Genomic DNA, 21125 nt, shown 5'->3' on the forward strand with positions numbered 1-21125 from the left:
GATTGCTCTTCATGGTTTATATTGCTGCAGTATCTGATACTTAATCGATTAAACATTTACTCCACAAGGCACTGGTCTTTTAACTTCTAAATCATTTTAGTGCTTATCATATCGTGTCTCCCAACCAACTGGTCGACAGTTGGTCTTCGTCATATCATAGGGTCTACCCCCCTTAGCCGCGGGAGACAGGCTTAAACGGAGAGATCGGGGATCAGGGTGACAGCCCCCGGTCTGAGCGTTGTCGTGTCAATCTGCGCGACAACATTTTTTGGCGCCGTTGCCGGGGACAGAGTTTTTCTGTTCCTGGAGTTTCATCGACATTCATCTTCTCATCTTTCTCATCTCTCATTTGAGCTGGCAGATTCAACCTTTGGGGTTATCATTTGGATCTTTTATTGCCTTATTTTTCGTCATATCAGCAGCATCTCTTCGGTTTGTTTCTTGTTTGGGTGGCGACTCCATTTTCTCATTTTTCCCAGACAAGAAGCCTTCCTCATATCTGCTTGTGGTTCCTTTTTGGATCTTAGAATCAGATTCATTGTTCAAGTGGCGACTCCACTTCTTTCATCTATGATTTTCTTGAGCAGAGATCTCGTTCTATTATCCATCTGATCCCTTATTATTCATCATGGATTATTCATTTAAACCATGTCATTTTACTGACCGTCTCCATGATTTTCCGGAGGAGGCCATTTCTAAATTACCTGTGTTCTCGGGTGGTGATTCAATCGCTGTTAGAAGGCATCTAGGCTTGTTTACTCGCATAATGATCATATATTGTAGACCCCCTCAGTTTAATCATGAAGATATCAAAATGCGTCTTTTTGTCTTTTCTTTAGAGGGTGATGCTTTGAATTGGTTTAACAATTTTCCTAAGGATTCTTTCACTTCTTTACAAGACATTGTCAATGCGTTTAAAGATAGATATGGTAATCCAAACAACGTGCCTTCTGCCCCTAAAATTGTGCAACAGAACAAAAGTAATTTGATAAAAGGTCCAGTTGTCAGTGAAAGATTTCAAGACGATTCTTCATATCAGAATGTGTCATCCACCGGTACTATTGCAGATCAAGTCCATGATAGTGGAAAATCAGGGACAAATGACAATGAAAAGGAAGATCAAAGGCAAATTATACAAGAACTAATGCTGCTGGTGAAAAATATGGAGATCAATCAAACTAATTATGTCAATGATGTGAAAACTTTATGCACCCACTTGGAAAAACGTAATAGGGAGATGGAGATCATGCAAAATCAGCATACTAAGGAAATTGAAGTCATAAAGACTAATCATGATACAAAAATTAGATTCATGCAAAGCAAGATGTCAGGCTTAGAGGAAAATATGACGACCATGAAAGCTGATCATAATAGGGAAATTAATTCTATGCAAAACAAGTTATTAACTATGGATGAAGAAATGACTATCATGACGTTCGATCATAATAATCAGTTGGCCACCATGCAAGCAAATCATAAAGAAGAAATAAACTCCATGCAGCATTGCTTGATGAACATAAAGGAAAAGAACGATAAAGTAATAAAAGATATGGAAGAACACCATGCCAGGGAAATCAGTGCTATAAAGGTTGAACACTCTAGTCAGATGGATGCCATTAAAATACAGGTTCAAAAGTTTCAACAATGGTCAGAGGATAAGAGAAACCAGGGGACATCAACAGATCAGGAGCTTTCTCATTTGTTGCAACAAGTTCCATCTTATTATGAGGAGGTCATTGGTTCGATTGAAAGATGGTTAATTGAAGGTGATCCAGATAGACTTAAAAATGATAAAGATCAGATGCAGGATAAAGAAAGATATATCACGCATATCTTACATACTTCATCTGATAGTTTTGAAACAGAAAGTTTCATGACTTCAGTGATATAACCTGCCACAAAGAAAAAGCGCAAGAGAAAGAGAATGAGACGAAGATTTGATGCATCAGACGGCCGCGAGTAGCTTGATTTTCGGATAGGAAAAAGTCCTACCATATGCAAACTTGGACATGGCACATCCAACAAGCAGCCAACAGATTTGCCTGAAAGCAGGCAAATGCTCAGTATACACTATATTGAACATATCTGATGCCATGGGGCATCCTTTGTATTGTATTTCTAACCCTACTCCTTGTTTTTTCCGCATTTTTATTTCTGTTAGATTTACTTTTCTAGATAGTTAATAAATGAAGAGCTTTTATCTTTCCTGTGCTTAATGTATATGATGATTTTTGGATGGACGCTATTTATTTTTGTGTTGTATGGATGCAGATTCTGGATTCTCACATTCCTATAGAGCAGCAACGTGTCCCCAAGTAGAGCCAGATGTTGACCACTACCGGTCAATTACCCATGCAGTACACCCCCCTTTTTTCTTTGCAAAAAGGGGTAGCACCTGATCGACGTGTCCGTGCCATCCTGCAGTTATCAGCAGCTTGATCATTTTAATTGTAAACCCAGTCTGCATTTTGCATTGTAAATAATCTTAGCAGATATGAGTCGTGTATGTAAATTGCCTAGGTGGACCTAACTTTCTAATGGTAATCTATGTCCCGGAAGGTTTTTCGTCTCACCGATCCATGATTGGCAGAGTTTTCCTTCAGCCTAACCCCAAAGCCGGGATGCATTTTGTCATTAGAATTTTAGGAGAATCCTAGTGCGTTAATCTGCTAGATTATAGTTGTGTCGCAGAACTGGGTGGTTTATGAGGGTCTATGATAAAGGGGTTTTCCCCCTTAAGATGTAAATTGTAAAAGTCATGATGTAAAGTGTCTTAAGGGTTGGAAAATGTTTTAAATCCCCTCATGAGTCCTAAGTCTTAGGTCCTAGGAGATTTTTCCAAAGGCTAAGTTCGAAGATCCATTTTAAAATGAATTAAAAAATTAAAAAATAATAAATAAAAAATAAAATTATAAAATATAAAAATTATAAAATAAAGCAAAAAACCCTAAAATAATAAAATAATAATATTTTGAGTGAATGCATGTAAAATATCATTTTTAATAAATTAACAAATTCGACGGATGAGATTAAGAGATGTCTTGATCCTCATCGACGGTTGAGATCATTTCGACATGGATCACTCGAACTAGCCATTGGGATCATTTCCTTTAAATAGGGTGCTAGGGGTCATTTGAGATCAGATAAGATCTGTGAGTCTTGTGCTGAAGAAGCTCTCTTGTAGTTCATTTTTTGTGCAATAAAGAAGACTTTGGGGTTAAAAATTTTGCTGGTGTTACTCTTCTGAAAATGCTGTAAGATTGTTCTATTTTTTCTGCATAATTTTATTTTCAGCTATTGATGATAGCTTAATGAAGATTGATCTAGGCACAGGTATCTTGTCTGATCTTTGAGGTTTGAATGATAGTTTAGATCCTGAAATATATTGGCAGGTATCTCCATTTGATCGGGGTTTCATTATTGTTTTCTCCTTCTATGTTGATGGTTGATTTTAAGCTGTGCAGGAAATCCTTTTTTCAGATTACCGGGTGTTAGGGGAAGTTCTCGGCTGAACCAGCCAACTCCCGGGTTGTGTTTTCTGAAAGAGCCCAGCCAGTTCTTGATCCCGGGCTTATCATTCGAAATATATTTTTTATGAATGCATGCAGGGTTTTCTGAAGCATTTTACATTAAAATCAAATTTTGATAATACTTCTGCTCTTATTGCTAAATCTGGCTATTAAGGGGCCAAAATCTGTAAATTAATCAGGCTGTTTTGGGGTTTCAATTTTTGTTTATACATAATATAGGGGTTTGCCCTTTTGCTTCAGCAGGTTACAGATTGCATGGTTTTCTTTGAGACTTTCAAGGGTTTAATCAATTTTCTGACTATTCCTCAGTGTTTAAATCTGTTACAGGGACAAATTTATTTTTGTTTGCAGATCTGTGTGGCCACGATACTCAGTGCTGTCTCCAAACGCGCTTGTCTCAACCAGAACTGTAAAAACCTTGATCATTCCCTTATCCCTCATGTGGAGCTTGCATTTGCATCTAAGATTCTTCATTACCCACAGATATTATTTCTGCTCGCGTCCCATCCAGTGTTAGAAACCTGCGTAAATCCTATTACACGTTCCCTTCGCTCTCCACGAATATCAATTTTTTTTTTGAATCTCAGCGAGTTGAAAACGCGTTCTGATTCGCCTCTGGAAGAGCTTACGGCATCGAAATTTTAGGCTTGGATCGCCTGATCGTCGCCTCTTGCATTGTTGTTTAGCGGCAGCCTGTTGCGGATTCCGGTTTGCTTCTGGGGCATTTTCACATTTCTTGACCGGTAGCTTAATATGACTATCACGCGCCAATACTCCTGTTTCTGATTTAGCGTAAGGGCATTTGTGAGGCCTTTCTCTGCCTGCGCACAAAGAGTCTCAACGTGACTGCAATATTTCGACTTGTCGTGAATGCGTGAATGACAGCGTGTTTCCTTCAATCGCCGTTGTTTGGTGCCGGAAGCTGCGTACCTGCAGACTTGTCTCAAGTTTCATTGGTTAAACCATCGTTTTTTGTGACTGCAGTAAGCATTTTGCGTAGAAGGTATCGAAATTGTAAGTTAGGGAAGCGTGTAGTGTTTTTATTTTTTTAGTCTTATTTATGCATATGCGTAGTTAGGGTTAGTTTAGTTCCTTTTTCGTTTCAAGCATCGAAATTTTAGTTTTGACTCATGCGTTCTATTTTTCTTCATTTAGATTTACCTTCTTATGATTTAATTTTATATATAGTTATTTAAAGTTTTGTTTTATAAAAAAAAAAAGAGGAAAAAGGGACATAAATTTTTCATTTGGTTTTAGTTAGAGATTTAAAATTTTATTTTACTTTAGTTTAGGAATTTAATTTTCTTTAGTTTAATAATTTAAATTTTATTTTTGTTAAGTTTTATTTATTTAGTTTCAGCTTTTAGGATTTTATTAATTAAAAATCATATAAAATTAATTTAAAAAAAAAAAAAAAATTTGCAATTTCAGTCTTAGCCCATAATTTTTTTAGTTTTCATCTTTGGTGCTGAGGCTAATGTTTTGGTGTGGGAGTTAATTGCATATATGTGATCTATGGTGGTTGTTTAAAGCATTTACTTTTTTTGTTGCTGAGCTATTGAACCTTTTATCTGGCAAAAGTTAAGCTTTTCATGATAAATGATTGCTCTTCATGGTTTATATTGCTGCAGTATCTGATACTTAATCGATTAAACATTTACTCCAAAAGGCACTGGTCTTTTAACTTCTAAATCATTTTAGTGCTTATCATATCGTGTCTCCCAACCAACTGGTCGACAGTTGGTCTTCGTCATATCATAGGGTCTACCCCCCTTAGCCGCGGGAGACAGGCTTAAACGGAGAGATCGGGGATCAGGGTGACAGCCCCCGGTCTGAGCGTTGTCGTGTCAATCTGCGCGACAACAGAACCCAATCAGTTTTTATGGTATCGATGACTTTTCTCTCGTAGACAAATTGTCACTTGGTCAATTTTTATGGACGAAATGATAGCACATTATGTGGATACAAAGAGCAACACTTTCTTGAGCCAATTGATAAATCTCAAACAAAAGGGCTCAATGGTGGATCACATTCAGGATTTCCAAAAATTGAATATAAGGGTAAATGATATTCCAGAGGAGCATAAGATTGATGTGTTCATGGGGACTTTAAAGAATAACATCCAACATGAGGTTCGTCTTTGGGAACCTGATTCATTGGAGAAGGCATTCAGGTTGGCAAGAAAAATTGAAAGCAAAATTATGGCAACAAGGAAGCCTACCACTCAACTATAAAGATGGAAGCATTGCTACCCCTAGCCTTCCACAACCTACAAGGTTGACACCACAACAATTGGAAGAAAAAGAGAAAAGGGGCTTTGTTACAGTTGTGATAGCAAATACACTAAAGGTCATAAGTGTGCTGAGAAGAAATTATTTTACATAGATTGTGAAGAGGAGGAAGAAAATGAACAAGAAATGTCAAAATAAGAGGATATACATTAGGAATCAACCCTAGAGAAAGAAGAAATGAATCCAACCATATCTTGTAATGCATTGGCGGGAATTACTGCCCTCAAACTCTCAAGATAGAAGGACATATCAATAAGAAAAAGGTAATAGTTTTGATTGATTCGGGTAGTACCCATAATTTTATTCATTGTATGATAGCCAAAGAATTGAATTGCTTCCTATATCCAGCACCAGAGTGTCAAGTGATGGTTGCAAATGGAGGAACCATAAATTGCTCTGGAAAGTGCCATAATATCAAGCTATCCATGGGAGAATATGTATTGAATAGTCCTATGCTTTCTATTCCAATGGGTGGTGTTGATGTTGTACTAGGAGTCCAATGGCTACAATCTTTGGGTACGATAGCTTTTAATTTTCAAGAACTTTTCATGAAATTTTTTTGGGAAGGAAAGGAAGTTGAATTAAGGGGTATCGCAGGGAAACTAGGAAAGATAATTAGCTCTAACAGCATGACAAAGCTTCTAAAGAAAGAACAACAGGGCATAATTGCACAATTATGTTCACTAGAAGTTCCCACATTGAAATCATCTATTTCTCCAGATCTCCAAAAAGTCTTGGACGATCATTCCAAGGTGTTTGAGACTCCCAAAGGCCTCCCACCTATTTGTGATCATGATCATGCTATTCATTTGATTCCAAGACTGTTCTTCCAAACATCAGGCCTTACAGATATCCCTATGCCCAAAGTGAAATTGAACGTATGGTTGCAGAAATGCTAGAGGCTAGTATAATTCAACTTAGTCAAAGTTCTTTCTCTACTCCAGTAGTATTGGTGCACAAGAAGGATGGTTCATAGCACATGTGTCCGAATTATAGGGAGCTCAACAAGCTCACTATTAAAGATAAATTTCCCATTCCTGTCATTGATGAATTATTGGATAAATTACATGGAGAAATTTACTTCACCAAGTTGGATTTTCGTTCAGGATATCATCAAATCAGAGTGAATATTGAAGACATTCCAAAAACAACATTTAGAACTCATGAGGGTCATTATGAATTTTTGGTCATGCCTTTTGGCCTTACCAATGAACCTTCTACATTTCAAGGTTTGATGATTTCATGTTCAAACCCACCCTTAGAAAATTTGTGTTATTTTTTTATGATATACTAATCTACAGCAAGTCTTGGAAAGATCGTGTTCAACATGTTGACAAGGTGCTCAAACTATTGGAGGAGAAACAATTATATGCAAAAACCTCCATATGTTTTTTGGAGTACAGGAAGTGGAATATCTGGATCATATTGTATCTCATGAAGGTATTAAGGTAGACCCTAGCAAAATTAAAGCCATTAAGGAATGGAAAATCCCCACTTCCATAAAGCATCTACAAGGATTTCTTGAGTTGACAGGGTATTATCACAAGTTTGTTAAGAATTATGGGAAAATATCAGCACCTCTAACAACATCACTGAAGAAAGATGCATTTTCTTGGACTCCAGAAGCAATGAAGACCTTTGAATATCTTAAAGAGGCAATGTGCCAAGCACTAGTCTTAGCTATGCTAGACTTCACAAAAACCTTTATTTTGGAATGTGATGCCTCAGGAAATGGAATTGGTGTTGTTTTAATGGAAGAAGGAAGACCCATTGCTTTTGAAAGTCGTCCAATCAAAGGAAAGTATTTACACAAAACTATTTATGAGAAGGAAATGCTAGTGATACTACATGTACTTAAGAAATGGTGACTTTACCTAATGGGAAGACACTTCAAGGTAAAAACAGATCCTGATAGCCTTAAATACTTTTTAGAACAAGATTATCTTCAGAAGAGCAGCAAAAATGGGTCCCAAAGATGTTGGGTTATAACTTTGAAATCATCTGCAAAAAAGGGAAGCAAAATGTTGCTGCAGATGCACTCTCAAGAAAGGATGAGGATGTGAAAGCATTACTTTGTGCTATCTCTATCATCCAACCAGATTGGATAAACGGAGCAAGGGATGTATGGAAGAATGATGAAGTGTGGGCACTCATTCAAAAGTTGTAGCAAGATCCCAGTACATCTGATACATTTAGCTGGAAATATGATTCGTTATGGTACAAAGATCGCTTATACCTATTTAAGAATTCCCAATTCAAACAAAAAATTCTTCTGGAATCGCACACATCTCCCTTAGGAAGGCACTCAGGATTTTTAAAAACTTACCATAGAGTTAAGAAGGAATTTTTTTGGATGGCCTTAAATCTAATATTCAATGGTTTGTGGCAGAATGTTTGGTTTGCCAACAAAATAAAGTTGAGACAATTAAGACCCCGGGTTTGTTACAACCTTTATCCATTCCAAGTCAACGTTGGGAGGAGGTTTCAATGGATTTTATCACAGGTTTACCCAAGTTCGAAGGAAAGAGTGTCATCATGGTGGTAGTTGATAGACTTACCATGTATGCACACTTTTGTGCATTATCTCATACATTTAAAGCCAGTACAGTTGCTATTGCATTTATGGAAACAACTCAAAAGCTACATGGAAACCCAAAGATTATTGTAAGCGATAGAGATCCCATTTTCACTGTAAATTTTTAGACTGAATTATTTTCTTGTTTGGGTACTCAGCTAGCTCATAGTTCATCTTATCATCCTCAATCTGATGGGCAAACTAAGATAGTGAACAAATGTTTGGAAGGATATCTTCGTTTCTTTGTATCTGATAAACAAACACAATGGGTCAAGTGGTTTCCTCTGGCTGAATGGTGGTATAACACTTCTTTCCATACTGTAGCAAAAATGACCCCATTTATGGCACTTTATGGATATCATCCACCGTCCATCACAACATATTTAAGAGAAAATTCGAAGGTTCAAGCAGTGGAAGATCACATCGAGCATCAACAACAGGTTCTCCAACTCTTAAAGAATAACCTCACTTTAGCACAGATTAGAATGAAACAACAGGCAGATCAACATCGCAGCAAAAGAAGTTTTGATGTAGGTGACTAGGTATTTCTACGACTAAAACCATACAAACAAATGTCCCTCAAGCAAGCTAAGAAGGATAATAAATTGTCACCAAAGTATTATGGTCCATACAAGGTGTTGCAAAAGATTAGTACTATGGCATACAAATTGGAGCTTCCTGCATCTTCCCGAGTGCACCCAATTTTCCATGTTTCATGCTTAAAGAAGGTTATAGGTGACAAGCTCCCAGTTGAAACAATATTGCCAAAACTTGACGAGGAAGGAAAAAATATATTGGAACCTAAAGCAGTCACAGAAACAAAAACTCGGCAGCTACGAAATCGATCAATTTCAGAGTATCTCATCAAGTGAAAGAACTTACCCGCTGAAGATTCCACATGGGAGAATGAGAATTTTATACATAAGCATCAAGAACTACTCAAGCGTTGAGGACAACACTTTTTTGAAAGAGATGGGCATGTTAGGTCTCTATAATACTAGTGATTCCCCCATTACTATTGTCATTGTAGCCCCTTATTGTTATTGTTGTGCCCCAGTTGTCCCCACATTGTTATTGTTGTGCCCCATAGAAGTCCACTATTGTTATTGTTGTGCCCTTATATTATTATTATTATTATGTCTGCTTTGATTATATTGTGACCCTTAGACTCCTATATATAGAAAGGAGGTTTTGTCATTTGAATCATCCAAGAATTGTTCATTTGTGTAATGTAAAGGAGGTTGTCCCCTCGAAGAGGCTGATTTTGAAATCGTTTACCTATCTTATCTTCTATTTTATCAGCAGGGTGCATAACAAGATGATTCTCAACAGACAAAACGACAGGATCAGGAGGAAGAGTTGGTTGAGCCTCCCACCGCCAGTGGTAGAACTAGCAGAGAAGTGCGGCAAACACTGAGGGACGCGGAGGAGTTTGTTGGACCTCCTAAAGACAAGAAGAGGCAGCATAGACAACCAGATAGATACCAGGCATTGGTAGCTCAGGTTGACGAACCCTCTAGCTTTTAGGAAGTTGTTCAACAAGTATGGGTGGATGCCATGGTGGAAGAATGCAACTCCATCATGACGAATGATGTTTGGGAAGTAGTACCTATACCAGAAGATAGATCAGTTGTAGGATTACGATGGATCTACAAGATCAAGTATGCAACAGATGGCAGTATAGAGAAGTACAAGGCAAGGTTCGTGGCAAAGGGGTATGCTAAGAAAGAAGGAATAGACTATGAAGAGACTTTCGGCCCAGTTGCTCGATACACCTCTATCAGATCTGTTATATCCCTAGCAGCTCAAATGGAATGGGAGATTCACTAGATGGATGTCAAGACAACATTCTTGAAGGGAGTCATAGAAGAGGAGGTGTGTATAAAACAGCCTGAAAGCTTCGAAACTGATGAGAAGAAAATTCATGTTTGTAGGTTAAAGAAAGCCCTGTATGGGCTCAAGCAGGCACTCAGAGCATGGTATGGTCAGATTGATAGTTACTTGCAGAGGTTGAGATTTGTCAAGAGTGATGTTGATCCCAATCTCTACTATTTGTTGGTAGAGAATGAGCCACTTATTCTGGTATTGTATGTAGATGACCTGTTCCTAACTGGGTCATCCAGGATCATCCAGGATTGCAAGAAGAATCTTGAAGCTGAATTCGACATGAAGGACTTGGGATTGATGCATTATTTTCTAGGGTTGGAAGTTTGGCAGAAGAATGGGGAGATCTTCCTTGGACAAGGAAGGTACGCTATAGAAATTCTGAAGAGATTCAGAATGCAAGATTGCCAACCCATGGCTACTCCCATGATCACCAACTAGAAGAAAATAGATGCATCAGAAGACAAGGAAGTAGATCCCACCTTGCACAAGCAGTGCATTGGGTCGCTTATGTATCTGGTCAACACTAGGCCAGACATTTGTTTTGCTGTCAACACTCTTAGTCAGTTCATGGTGGAACCAAAAAGGGTGCATTGGGCAATAGCAAGACACATTCTTAGGTATGTATGCGAAACAGTCAGATATGGGTTGAAGTACTCTCGAGGAGAGGACGTCAGCTTGAATGGGTTCACTGATGCAAATTGGGCAGGTAATTCAGTGGACCGAAAAAGTACCTTAGTGTACTTGTTCAGTGTTGGATCAGGGATGATATCTTGGTGCAGTAGAAAGCAAAAATCGGTAGCACTGAGCTTAGCAGAACAAGAATATATGGCAGTCATCATAGCTACATGCGAAGCCATATGGCTCAGAAAATTGTTTGTGAGCTTATTTAGAAAAATGATGGAAGCGACCAAGGTTTACTGCGATAATCAGAGTTATATCAAACTCTCTAAGAATCTAGTATTTCATGATCGATCGAAACATTAGATATCCATTGTCACTTTATCAGAGACTATGTTCAACGTGGGGCAGTACAGCTATAGTATGTCCCCACAGGAGAGAAGGTGGCCAATATAATCACAAAGGCTCTTGGAAAAGTTAAGTTCACTCGGTTCAGAGAGAAGATGGGTATGGTTGAAAATATATTAGTAACAGCGGTAGTTTGTAGTGCAGGGACAGTTGGCAGTGGCAGTGCCAGCAGCAACACAGATGCAGACATTCAGAGGGAGTTGTAGTACAGATGTAGCATTAGAAGTGGCAGTGTCGAAGGAAGTAGTACAGTTACAACAACAACACAGTAGTTGGTGGACAGCATATCAGACATCAGCAACCCAGAGGACAATGCTTCAGAGTGTAGCAGTATATTGCTAGATCACATTCCTCACTAAGATGGAGTGTTGATTTGGGGTAGCATCGAATGTGCTATAGGCCTCAAAATTTGCAAGAAGGCTTAAACACATGCATTTTCCAATACCCAGAAATCGTTTTGGGAAGTTCCACCTGGAAACAATTTTATTAAAATAAGTAATTATTTTAATGGGACCCTAAGTCTAAACTTAGGAAATTAAAATAATTAATGGATATTAATCTAAAAATGTGGATGAAACTTCTAGAAGAAGGCAGAGATAAAGTCAAATGATCCTAACAATTGATTATAATCTAATCTGGGTCGTTGAATGATCAATGAGAGGATTATAAGAGGAGACCTGATGGGCACTTGGAAAACACAGAAGAGGCAGATACTCAGTTACCCAAGTAAGATTGATTTTCTCACTAGTCAAAGTTAGGCAAGACAAAATCGATTCAGAGGGAGAGTTGCGGGTGAGAAAGAGAGGGAGGGCATCAGCATATTCAAAGAGTGCAAGGCAGCAAGACACAGAGCAGGAATAGGGTGACGCAAAAAGAGGCAGCGTAGAGGCAGTTTGACGCAGAGTCTGTGTGGGCAGCTTGACGCTGAGCCAGGGAGAGTAGTTTGACGCAGAGAGGATTAGAAGGATTCCGGGGAAGAAGAAGTGCTTCACCGGGGGTAGAATTTGGTCATGAAGTGTCTATAAAATTTCTCATTCCTATTTTGCTAGCTGTAATTTGTACATGAGAATTTGTTGAAGAATAGTAAAACCCTCATTTGCTACACCAATTTTCCCACATTAGGTTTTTCCAGGGACGATTGTCCAAAAATAACTGTCATTGTAATTATATTTGTGCTAGTATTTTTCCTTGCATTTGCTTTCTGCAATGCTTTAATTGTGAAGGCTACAGTAGAATATATTTTGATATTTGTCGTAAGAACACTGTGGATAACTAATTATGAGGTAATAAGTAGGAGAAATAGTATTAATCACTGCAGTAGGATTTCTATTTAGAAATTTTCACATAGAAGGCCCCTTAATGTGCTGCCCAGAAGATGGAAGAGACAATTACAAAATAGGAGTCTATAGGAACCAAGATCTCCTTCCAAGAAGTGGCAACCACAATGGCCAAGAAACAACTCTTGAACTTTGAAAATTACAAGTGCACAAAGGTCCACGGCCAAGCTAATTTGCTGCTATCCAAGATTGCCCATGGCCTCCCTAAAGCTGATCCTCAAGTGCTCTTGGGGCCTTATAACAAATAGTTAGAGTTTCAAACTTTATCTTCCTCAATCCTGTCAACGCAAAAGGTGAGCATAGTCCATAAATAGATCTGAATTTTCTACAAAACCCACACTCAAACTTAATGTAAAACAAAGAGGAAAAATAAAAAATATAATCTACAAATATTCTATAACATTTAGACTAAGGAATTGGAGCCAAACTCCAATTCTTGCCTAATTTTAAACATGCTCCTCAGTAGCGAAATAAAATTGTTATTAGCACAAGAAATTGAGACAAATGATTTTAATTGAAATTGGATTTTGAAACACAAGTTAAAAACGAAGGATCCCTATAACACAAAATCGTGAGATGAGGCCTTGGGAGATGACAAATGCGGGTTCTTTAATGAACTTGCTCAAGAGTGGGATGATTCCTCCAAGAATTTCCCCACACTTGAAGCTTGATCCAAGAGATGTCTTTACACAACTTCAAATAAATATTAGATCCACATGGGTTAAAAGAAATACAATAATAAAGAGATCTTAGAGATTTATTGGAAAATCAACTAAAACTTTATCTAGAGAAAACTCTCAAAACCAAATGCCAATGTGAGATAGTTGCATATTAACAAATCTCTAAAAGCATAATGGAAACTAATGAACGCAATAGCATAAATAGAAAATGGAACACAATGATCAAGATATTACCTTGCTCAAGAAGAACAACACCTCATATGTGAAACCCCAAAGTCTTTTATTGCACTAGAACATAAGTGTACATAAGAGCAGCAATTCCCCAAGCACAATAGCTCATTTTCAATTCATACAAAGATGAGAGCCAAAGCTCATTTAAATAGGCAAATGGGAGCCAATCCCAAAGCAGAAACCAAGTGACAAATGTAGCTTGGTGACAATCCCAAAGACCAAGTCAAGCTTCAAGTGGCAAAGGAACTTATGTAGCATGTTGTGAAGTGGCAGTGAGTTCCTCTCTTTGACTGGCAGCGAGTTCCCTTGACTGATATGTGCATTATTTTCATGAGAAAATTATTAGACTAAGTAGGAGAAATATCCCACTCAACGAGTTGCTAATCCAAACATATGAACCTATGATAAACATGTGTCAAATATGGATCCGTATAGTCTCAAGAACTGCCAATAAACCAACGAGGGAAAAGAGTTCAATTGGAGATAAATCTCCCACAAATCTGAGTTGGAAACTGATCAAATCTCAAGAGAATATTATTGTTATCCAACTGTTGTGTGTGGACATCTAGTTTCTCTTTTGACGCTGTCAAATCTAACACAAATAAAACAAATCTTCAAAATAAATCGGTTATAATTCTTCCTCTGCATGAATGTTGGAGATGACTTTAGGAACAACGTGGAGATCACTACAATATGCCAACGTGAAGTGGAGACAATTCCCTGATTTTCTGCATTAAAAATATTCACTGCTTGGCTACCAATCTGCGTAGAGGTTTCTTTTGGCATGTGCGTGGAGCCTTGCTTCCTACGTGGAATTTTTTTTGCATTAAATACATCATAAAATCAATGTCGCATGTAGACATTGACTCGGCCTGTGTATGATTTAATTCGCTGGCAGCTTATGATTATCTCCAGAGTGGAAGAGTATGTCTTTGGTATGCATGGAATGGAGGGGGACAAGAACTGTCCCATGTGGCAGAGTTGTCCCCACTAAAACTGATATCCAAACATGTGCTGCTTATTATCCTTTGGCATGGTTGTACTTAAAGTTTTGATTTATTTATTTTGGCATGTGCACTTTTAATTCTCTTATATACCATGGAAAGTGAGTGGGGTCCACTCCCATTCACTAACTTTACCCTTGCACCTTTACTCCATAACATTGGATTAAATGAAAAGTTGAAACTTTGGCCACTAGAACTTTGATTTGCCACTTGGAGTTTTGACTTTGAGTTGTACCTTATGTGGTGTGCCCCACATGGCTTCCACATCACCTTTGACTTCCTTTCAATTTGCCTTGTCACTTGTTTGACTTATTTTGAACTTAAAAAAATTATGAATTTTTCCAATTATTAAATTTTTTGAATTTTTTCCTCATTTTTGCCACTGTCATTAGGAAAATCGGCTTTTGAGGGACTATAAGTCATTTTTTGCCCCCAAAGTGGGTCCCAAAATAATTTTAGGTCTCTGAGAATGGATTTCGAGTAGTCGCACACCCCAAACATTTCCTAAGGCCACTTATTTACATCATTACGTAGAAAATAATTAAAAAATCCCTTTTTGTGGGAAATTTGTAATTATTAAAAAATCCTACTTAGACCTAGGCAAACCATGATTTTTTTTTTGTGATATAGTATGGTAATATACATCGACTCTACACACTGAGATGTGTTAGGGGCTCAACCTTCAAACCGTCACGCTGGCTTTGGGGTAAAATGTGAGTGAAAAAACCCAGAAAATTATCGGCCTCTGAAAAAGAAGGGATAATTAACCAAATAACAATAAATACTCCAAGGTGTACTCGTTTGTTAATCGAGCACCAACATTCTAGGCTTGTTAAAGACTCAAAAACTCATCATTACTAGTATCACTTATTACAATTCCCTGCAAGGTGTGGAATCTGGGTACAAGAAAGATGATTAGAAAATAGTAGAGTTAAAAAAATTTGTTGACTGATGGTATAAATGTCCTCTAGGTCATCCTTGGGTGTGGAGTCTTCATATAATCATCAGGGACCACTCCAGTGATCAACAAGCCTCTTGTCATTAATATCACCCTCTAAGCATTAATATCCAGAGGTATCTTTGTCATTACCTCTAGATCTGTATAGGGATCTTTGTCATTAATATCACCATCTAAGCATTAACATAAGATAGAAAAAACATAGCATGTCAAGTTAAGATTTTGTTTGAGTGATGGGTGCATTTTTTGTAGGGTCGTGATAGAGGAGTTTGACAACCAATATCACTATTAAATATGAGTTCCACACTGTAATACATGACAAAATCCAATGGAAACATTGCAATCCCCCCAATCCTGAAATCCTGAAAAAATGATAAGTCTGCTAGATTTTGAATGAGATCTAAAATTCTACTTTCTCCATATGAAATCCAATGAAGTCGGAACCACTCTCAAACATCCTAAGTCATTTCATGGTAATGTTAAAAATTTAAGTAAAAAGATGAAAATGAAGATTAACATGAATCACATATCAATACTAGGGCCATAAGCTTGATCATTAGGCTGCCCCACTAAAAAATTATTTGTTTCTTTGAAAACAAATTGCATTTGGAATGTTACTGCAAAAAAAAAAATTGCAAAACAGATTAGGGGGCTCCCCTAATCGCTCCCTAAAAACTAAGGAGAGTGTTTTTTTTTAAAAGGAGCACACTCTCGAGTAGCTCTCGAGCAGAGCATGAATTGGGAGCGGTTCATGGTTGGGGGGAGAGGGGGAGCGTTCCCCCGCAACCCTACTACAAAGATACACATTCTTTACATCATAACATACATGATCACTCATAATTGTATTAAATCATTATTACTCATTATGTAGAATATTTTATTCCTTACAATTCAAATGGCCCATCAATTGATGTATTAACCTCTCCTCCATTAGCAATTAACACTAATGGTTTCTTGATCAATAATTCATTCTTATTCACTGGTGTTTTGGTTTTTATTCATTATTGGCCTTTCTATCGCTTCATTGAGAAGATTACTGAAGATCGTACAATCCACTATCGTTGGCACACAAATAGGAAAAATTTCCATTATCACCTTTGGCTAGTTTTTGTTACCGCTCAAACTAGCAGGTGTCATAAGGGGGGATCCTATAGAGAAACTACTAGGTCGAGAGCAACAATGGAGCGATAGCCCACTGTCACCTTAGCTAAGGCTCCCTGCTCTTTAGGTACTTTCACCAATGGGAGGAGTAGCAATATGTGAGAAATCACTAGAATATATATTGTCAATGATAAGATAAGGAAGTGATTCTTAAGCCTATTTGCGAGAGAGACTCAATTAAATGGGTTTCTTTCTTTAGAATCAAGGTGATGGGCTCCCTAGGAAGGGCTAACAGGGCTTTTGAGGATAGGGTTTGGGAGTATGCTTTGGTAAGGAATCCACTAGTCTCAAAGGCCTTATGAATTCTTGGCTTCTAAGTGATCTTTGTGGATTTGGAGTCAACAAGTTGCGGGACCACAAAGGGCCAAGTGGACCCAAAATTAGTCAAAGATATGGTGTTGATCAATCAAGCATGCACTTGACCTAATTAGGGAAAGGACGGGGATCAAAGAAATTATATTCTTTTGATTATTTGATGCTATGATCCCAATGAGGTCACTAGCCAATGGGAAACCAAGGGCAAGAATTGATCTTCGAGATAAGGCTTGAAATATTTCAAGATCCCACTTTCAGAATTTCGTGAAATTTGGAGGGCTCCTTGAGGACACACCAGCACAGTTGTGGGCAAGAGATCGAATTCTTTTGATGGTTAAATTATGAGAAAAATGATGCCCTAGGTGACCTATGCAGGCTAGACCTAGAAAAAGAGGGGAAGGTGAGAGGAATTTTCTTTGAAAATGATCACCTATGGAAGGATCAGTGCCTTATCCTTACGAGAAGATGGAGCCAAGATAAAATTTGTGATTTAGAGGAACTACAACCAATCAAGGAGCCTTCTAGACAACTTTGCATGGCAATTAGGGCATGGGAGCAACTGCTAGAAGAATTTATACTTCAATTTGCAATAATTGATGACTTATCAAGATGTGTTCAATAGAAACAATCTCTAGGAACATTCACCCCTTCACACATGATACATGAGATGATGCAACGCTACAAAAGACTAAATTTTCACAATTTCGCATAAGAAAAGCAGTGAATTTCAGATCTAGTATTGTGAAAATCCCAGCAACATCAATGTATTAAAGTAAATAACAAGAATATGTGAAAATTTCTAAATCTTTACAAACAGAAATCCTACTACAGTCACTGGTTTAACATCTCCTACTTGTTATTTCATTCAACAAGTTATTTAATTTATAAACAGTGATGAAAAACACTACTGCAGAATACACTGACATACAGATCATAAACTGAAACAATAGATGAGACAAACACACAAGGGACACCTTTATTTTTGGACAACACGTCCCCGGAAAAACCCAATGCGAGAAAACCAGTGCAGCAGATAGAGGGTTTGTATTATTAAGCAAGCAGAATCTAAGTACAACAGGGTGACTCTCACATTGCTAACCCTATAGAGAACTCACGGTAGAAAGAAATACATACGAGGGTTTACCTCGTTCCTCAAGTCACAGATGATCCAATGAGCGATCTAGCTCCTTTGACAGATACTGCGAAGTCCCTACGCATCACTGCGTGGGCCAGAGTCTTGCCTTCACAAACTATGTCACCCCTTCTGCTGGATCGATTTGCTAGAGGAAGACTGTTGTTCAACCCTCCCGGCTCAAAACCTCACTTCTCCAACAAAATCTTGAACTTCTTACAAATGCTCTGCACTACCACTACAAGAAACCTTCCTGGCCTGCGTCAGCTCTGCGTGAGCCCCTCCTGGGCTACGTAGGCCTATGCGCTGCCTCTCTGATGCTACTGCTACCTCTCTACCACGTAATCTTTGGCTCAAAACTCCTTTCTGATCCAAATCTCTGCTTCTGCCCCTCACTGCAACTCAGATCACTGGTTCGATTTTCTCAAGAAACCACGCCCCAGAAAAATCGAACTGACTACTCAACTTGGTGTATCTCCAACTAACCCTCAAGCCTCCTCTTATACTTTTCTTGTTGATGAATCAACGGACGAGATTAAGTCCCTAATCAACAGCTAAAATTAAAACCAACTTGATCCTCGTCTTTTAGAAGCTTCTCATCTAGATTTTTATTAATATCCATTAATATTTTTATTTTCCTAAGTTTAGACTTAGGAACCCCATTAAAAATATTAATTATTTTAATAACACGCAATCCGGGTGGAATGTTTCCAAACGATTTATGAGTTTTGAAGATCTCATGTGTTCTATCCCCTCCACAAAATTTCGGAGCTAGAGCACATCCGATGCTACCCAAAACCAAGACTCCCTCATAGCGAGGAATGTGCTCTAGCAATACTTCCCAGCAGAAGTATCACACTGATCCATGGCATCGGTCTGTGAAAATTCTATCACTGCAACAATTGATTTATTTTACCTACTTATTTCTCCATAAGTTATTTATGAAAATCCTTCAGTAAACATTAAAATAAATTCTGCAGCAGATATCACACCGTAATACAGAAACAAACACATGCACAAGAATCTACACATCAACACAGATATTTTGGACAATAGTCCCCAAAAAAACCAAATGTGGGAAAACCGTTGCAGCAAGGGAGGATTTTATTATTCAACAATTCTTCAGTACAACTGGGTGCCAAACTGGCTTACCCAACAAAGAGAAAATTCTCCAGCACTTCTCCCAGTCTTAGCATCAGGCTAGCTGACCTCTATGTAGCTCGCAGATTCTCTGCGTCAGCTCCCACCTCTTTGCGTCAGCACTAGGCCTCTCTACATCACTCACACAGGCCCTCTAGTGACTACGCAGTCTGCTGCCTCTGCATCTGCCTGAGAGACTCTGTGTCTGCCTCTCCAACCTCTGCGCTGGTCTTCTGGTGCTATTCCTGACTCTCTATTTTGTACTTGCTGCCTCCTGCTGCTCTCCAGACCACTAGTTCGAATTTCTCAGCTAACCTGCGCCAAAAATCAAACTCACTGGTTTCCCTCAGTGTGTTCTCCAACTGACCCTCAAGCCTCTTCTTATATTTTTCTTGTGGTCCATCAATGGTTGAGATTAGATCTCTAATCAACGGCTAAGATTAGATTTGGCTTGATCCATGGCTTTTGGAACCTTCTAACCCAGTTTCATATTAATACCCATTAATATTTTATTTTTCATAATTTTAGACTCAAGAACTCCATTAAAAATATTAATTATTTTAATATCTCCCAAACAGGTACAATCTGTCCAAACCATTTTTGGTTCTTGGAGATCTCATGTGCTTTAGCCTCTCCACCAATTGTCATGGCTAGAGCACATTTGATACTACCCCAAATCAACATTCCCTCTTAGCGAGGATTGTGCTCTAGTAATACTCAACACTGAGCATCACCTTGATTATTCGACATCAGTCCCTGTGCTGATGTTAGGCCTCCCTGCCCAATATCCTCTGCACTGCTGCATCCTGTACTGCTGCCCATGGCTCTATCATTTCCATTGCTACATCTGTACTGCAGCTCCCTCTGCATCCATGCTGCTGCTGGTCCATCTTCCCAACACTGTATCTGCACTACAAACTCCTTCTCATCATGTTTCATCATGCTACTGTTGACTGCTACTGCACTACAAACTCCTTCTCATCATGTTGCATCGTGCTACTGTTGATTGCTACTGCACTGCAACATCATACCCATTTCTGCTACTGAAATGGATTCTTCATCATCCCCATCTTCTCCTTGAAATAATCAAACTTGGTTCTTCCAAGGGCATTGTTAAGGATGTCTACCACCTTTTCTCTTGTAGGAGTGTAGCTCAACTATACAACTCCTCATTGGACACAGTCTCTGACAAAGTGACACCGAATATCAATGTGCTTTAATCGATCATGACACTGGATTCTCAAAGAGGTTGATGCAACTTTGATTATCACACATGATCATGGTCGCCTCCATCTTTCTTTTGAATAGGTTCACAAGCAGTTTTCTAAGCCATATGGCCTCGCACGAAGTTGTGCTTGCGGCCATATATTCTGCTTCTGCTGAGCTCAGAGCCACAGATTTTTGTTTCCTATTGCACCAGGAGGTTATTCCTGATCCAATGTGAAACAGTACCCAGAGGTACTTTTTTGATCCACTGATCTTCCTGCCCAATCTGCATTAGTAAATCCACTCAATCTGATATCCTTACTCTTGGTGTACAAGTGTCCATAATCGATTGTTCCCTGTAAATACCTGAGAACATGTTTGGCTGCTGCCCAATGCGCCCTCTTCGGCTCCACCATGAACTGACTGAGGGTGTTGACAGCGTAGCAAATGTTTGGCTTGGTATTGATTAGATACATCAAGTACCCTATGAGTTGCCTGTATAAGGTGGGATTAACATCTTTGTCTTCTGATGCATCAATCTTCTTGCAGTTGGTGATCATTAGAGTAGCCATGGGTCTACAGTCCTCCATCCTGAATTTCTTCAGGATTTTTGTAGCATATCTCCCTTGCCCAAGGAAGATCTCCCCCTTTT

At 38.5% G+C, this 21125-nt stretch overlaps 1 protein-coding gene across 2 annotated transcripts in view; it reads left to right on the forward strand.

Annotated features, from left to right (window-relative positions):
• Positions 1-21125, forward strand: part of LOC149202697 (uncharacterized) — a 451520-nt gene that overhangs the window by 360162 nt on the left and 70233 nt on the right. The window lies entirely within an intron of this gene.

The sequence above is a fragment of the Pinus tabuliformis genome, chromosome 2_1, assembly GCF_031772625.1.
Source record: "Pinus tabuliformis cultivar Carrire ecotype Pingquan chromosome 2_1, CPIR1, whole genome shotgun sequence".
NCBI classification, from domain to species: Eukaryota; Viridiplantae; Streptophyta; class Pinopsida; order Pinales; family Pinaceae; genus Pinus; species Pinus tabuliformis.